Source organism: Meriones unguiculatus, chromosome 4, assembly GCF_030254825.1.
Source record: "Meriones unguiculatus strain TT.TT164.6M chromosome 4, Bangor_MerUng_6.1, whole genome shotgun sequence".
Classification (NCBI taxonomy): domain Eukaryota; kingdom Metazoa; phylum Chordata; class Mammalia; order Rodentia; family Muridae; genus Meriones; species Meriones unguiculatus.
In genome coordinates this window covers 1,249,853-1,254,854 of record NC_083352.1, presented here as the reverse complement: position 1 = coordinate 1,254,854, position 5,002 = coordinate 1,249,853, and the positions used below count along the sequence as shown (strand labels likewise).

The 5,002-nt window shown below is 39.6% G+C and overlaps 1 non-coding gene across 1 annotated transcript; it reads left to right on the top strand.

Moving 5' to 3' along the window:
- The first annotated feature begins 1,453 nt into the window (after positions 1-1,453).
- Positions 1,454-1,560, top strand: LOC132653909 (U6 spliceosomal RNA). The gene has a single exon (XR_009591733.1). It is a non-coding gene; the product is annotated as a U6 spliceosomal RNA (small nuclear RNA).
- The last annotated feature ends 3,442 nt before the right edge of the window (positions 1,561-5,002 follow it).

The window sequence follows — 5,002 nt, the reverse complement described above, 5'->3', positions numbered from 1 at the left end:
GTGAAACAAGAACCATACAGAGCCACATGTTGAGAGCATCACTGATGTGTGACAGAGTTTGCCCGACTTGATCTTGGATAAGTCTTGCTCAGATTGCCATAGCTGATATGAGTTTATGATTTTGATATTCATGTCATGTTCAGAAGACAGAATCCCATGTACTCACTCTCTGCCATCATCTGGATCTTACCCTCCTATTACGATGTTACACAAGCCCTCATGGAGGTTGGATTAATATAGATGTCCAGTTAGGCTAAGCATCAAGCCCCTTACTCACAGCAGTCATATTATTAGCCTCTTATTAACCAGACATGTGCCTGTCCACATACTCCTGCCTACTGGAGAAACGGAAGACCTTCTTTCACCAAGGTTGGGAGTAGACCAGGTCTACAGGTATAAGCATCAATACTTAGAAGACAATTTAACACCATGACATTTAACAAAATAAGAACATCAAGTTCTACCCTGCTGACTATAGCTTTTGAGTGATGGGGTTTTGAGGATTACAGTATCAAGTATGAAATTCTGCCCTTTGAAACAGGCCTTAGTTTAGTCAGAAAGTGGTTATTTACACCACAACAGTTGTACCATGATTGTATCAACATATCTTCCCTGGGAGGTCAGTATTGTACCATGCCAATTATGCTGCAGATTAAGAAAATTGATGCTTTTCTCTCTCATCACCTGTAATTTCTATTCTATTAACATATATCTGAGGAAATTAACAAGCAAAGTAGGTATCTTGACGACACATGCATTTACTGTTAGTTTAGTTGGGATTTTTCAGTTAATAGATTCTGTAATTTTCTCTTATATGTATCATAAAGAATCTGTTCTCATGCTTAAAAGTCCTATGAGAAGCTTTCACCCACTATAAGGTAAAATACATGACATGTTTGTATCATAAAAAAGAAGAGAATAGACAATGAGACAGAGGCTTTTCTGACCCCCAATAATAAAATCTGCACTAAAAAAAAAATGAGCTGTGCTTTGCTCTGAACTCTTATTTTCATAAGTGTTGATAAATCTCAAATCCTTACCAACAATCTATTAGCCACATCTCTTGGCATTGTGGAGAAATTCAAACATGGGCAGAAGTTCAAACATGGGTAGCCTACCCCCAACCCTCCAATAAAAGCAATAGTAACAAAAGGAGTATTTCATATTTTGAAAATGAAAAAAAAAAAAGAAACCCAATACATGTGAAACAAGATCCAAAGTATTATGTTTGCAACAATTAGTTATAGGATTAAGTAACACTTTAGGCTGTGTAACAAGTGTAATAAATTCAGTTAAATTGTATCAGATACATTTATGTCAACAAGAATTCATGGCACTCTGTGCTCCAGTTCCATTCTGTAGCTTGCTGTTGTTGTTTGTAAAGGGATAATATATGGTTTCTCTGTTGGATAAATTAAACAGTCTTCTGAAAATTAAAAAAAATATTAAAGCAGTGCTTGCTTCAGCAGCACATATACTAAAATTGGAAAGACACAGAGAAAATTAGCATGGCACCTGTGCAAGTCTGACAAGCAAATTCATGAAGCTTTCTATATTTTATAGAAAAGATCATCCTGAGTGAGGTAACCCAGAAACAGAAAGACATGCATGGTATATACTCACTTATAAGTAGATATTCGCCACATAATACAGAATAAACATAGTAAAATCTACAGACCTAAAGTAGCTAAACAACAAGGAGGATCCTAAGGAAGATGTTTAGTTATTCAGAAGTCAAACAGGATAGACACCAGAAGAGGTAGAAGAGAGGGAACAGGAATGAGACTCACCACAGATGTCTTCTGAAAGACTCCACCCAGCAGAGGATTGAAGCAGATGCCCAGACTCATAGCCAAACTTTGGACAGAGCACACGGAGTCTTATGGAAGAAGGGAAATGTAGAAAGACCCGGAGGGGACAGGAGCTTCACAGGGAACCAACAGAGCCAAAACTTCTGGGCCCGGGGGGCCTGCCGAGACTGATGAATGAACCAAGGACCATGCATGGAGAGGACCAAGACCTCCTGTTCAGATGTAGCCAGCTCATTCTCCATGGGGTCTTCTTAGTAAGGGGAGCAGGAGCAGTCTATGATATGAACTTGATTACATGCTCTTTGATCATCTACCACTTCTGGGGTGGCCTTACTAGGCTAGGGTCAGATAGTAGGGGAGGATGACTTCTGCTATCACTGGACTAGTGGAGAAGGATAGGGGGTAACGAGAGAGGGAAGGTGGGGATGCGAAGAGATGAAGAGGGGGTCTACAAATGGGAAACAAAGTGAATAAATTGTAAAAAAAAACAATAATAAATAAAAATTAAAGCAAATTTATGTTCAAGATATCTTCAAGTTGTATTTTAGTAGATTTAAATCACTTCACAATAGGGCTGGCTAATTAGTAATATGTTCTAAGATTTTGTTATGTTTATTGCTTTAGAAAATGACCGTGATGAGTCAGTATAAATGTAGGGTTTGTTTTTGTTTTTGTTTTTGTTTTTTACTTTTTTCATGAGTTGAAACACCAAGCATGCCTGGTACATACTCAATTAAAAAAATAGCATATATGTTGTAAATATGTGTATAAGATAGAAAGACCTGGAGGGGAAAGGAGCTCCAGAAGAAGACCAACAGAGCCAAAAAAAAAAAAATGGACCCTGGGATCCTTCAGAGATTGATACCACAACCAAGGGCCATGCATGGAGAGGACCTAAAACCCCTGCTCTGATGTAGCCTGGAGACTCAGTCTCCAAATGGGTTCCCTAGTAATGGGAACAGGGACTGTCTCTGACATGAACTCAGGGGCTGGCTCTTTGAAAACCTCCCACTGAGGGGGGAGCAGCCCTGCCAGGCCACAGAGGACAATGCAGCTAGTCTTGATGAAACCTGATAGACTAGAGTCAGATAGAAGGGGAGGAGATCCTCCACTATCAGTGGACGAGGGGAGGAGCATAGGGGGAGAAGAGGGAGGGAGGGTGGGATTGGGAGGAGACAAGGGAGGGGGCACAGCTGGCACAAAAAGTTAATAAATTGTAGTAAATAATAATACTTTGAAAATGTGTAAGAATACTTGACATGCAAGATTGAATGCCCGAGTGCAGATGCCAGTATCCACATAAGAAGTAAGTCATTTTGTTCAGCCCAGCACTGAGGTTAGGTAGGGATGGGGAGAAGAAAAGAGGGCATCCCTGCAGTTCTATGCTCACCACCCACACTCTATATTTAATTAGAGTTAGTGATCCAGTGTCTGGGGAGTCTTATAGACAGAATACATAATGTCTTCCCAGGTTTCTACACCTCAGTACATGGACACAGGGGCACAATAGAACACACACACACACACACACACACACACACACACACAGAGAGAGAGAGAGAGAGAGAGAGAGAGAGAGAGAGACACTTCTTCCATCTTTCTGATCCATTTCCACATCAAGTTCACACACTGTGAAACCCAACATCTGAAACACATCCTTTCCAATTTGAAAAAGAATGATCCTAGTCAAAGTTATATTCATTTTTGTCTTCTCACTGTACATCGTAAGAGATAATACCTGCAATTGTTCTCCAAAATGTTGGTTTAAATGAGTAAGCTAATTTCAGTTATTCAAAAGAACATAATCATGAAGTTCATTCCCTGGCAAAATAATTACTGATAAATTTAAATAAAAGGCAAATAACCATGATATTAATATTTATCAGTCCCCCAAACTACCATGCATGTATTTATGTATATATGTATATATTTTTGCACGTATATTGTAATTTCATAGCCCTCTGTCAGTGACAGAACAGTTTACCCCGAGCAAATGAGAAATAGTTTTGGCTACTAAACAGCCCCAGTTAGCAAGGTCATAAGAGTCTATGCCATCATTGGATTGGACTACAATCAAAGACAAGGACTTTCTTCAAAACAATGTTAGACACATTAAGTGGAAGCTTTTGGGACATGGCAAGAACACGTAGACAGGGTCACCATGTTCACCTCTCCTTGAAAGCAGTTCACATCCAGAGAACTGTCCAGCTCTTTTGACACACCTGCTCTGCTGAGAGCATTGGTGGCATTCTAACATGGTTCCAGACTGAACCTCAAAGTCTTGCTTTTGATTGTTCTCACACTTTTTAGCCCAACTGAAAAAAACCTGAGCATATTTTTTTTAACTCTCTCCCCCTGCCTGAACCCACATGGGCTTTGTCTCTAAGATTTTGCTCCATTTGACACTAGCAGTTAGAAAGAACACTGGAGATGGTGTTCTTTACCTTACTTCAGAGGTATATCACAACAAACTTATATTTAAATTATTACGTATATTTACATGACCTTTATTTTTATTGACAATTGTAAAAGTAGTAAAGAATATGACAGCCAAAAATTTGGTTTTCATTCTTAGAATCCTCACTTGTTTGCCATGGCCTGACAGTATTTCTCCAAACGAAAAGGGTTGGATATATTTCCCAAGGACTTAACTTCTAGCACATTCTGTATAAGTAAAATAGTTTTCAAGTAGACAGTGATGGAAATCTCTGAGCACAACAGAAATCTGTAGCATTCCATAATTCATAACACCCAGACTTTGGGAATGGAAGCCCCAGAACAGCATACTGAAAACTTGGCGAGAACCTCACCCCATGCACCTTGACCTTCTGACCCAAAGCTGACAGCCAGGCCATTATGCACCTCAGTTGTGCCCCTGCCCAAAGCAGGATGCATGAGAATGAGTGGCAGTGACAGGCGATGTAACATTGCTGTCATCTGGACCATTCTATACACAGGCTGTCAACATAATTCACTCTAAAGGGCTTTCTGAGAGGGCCTAATGGGTTTCCTTTCTTTTCTTGTACAGTACAGAATTTAGGACAGCTTATTTTAATTTGATGACCTGAACTATGATCTAATAAGGGACAGCTGCCGCACATAAATCCCCAGGCCATTTATTGTCAATTAGAATAAATCCTAAATAAACTCCTTTCATTCTAAGCTTGACCCATTCTTGAACAGTAGGCAAA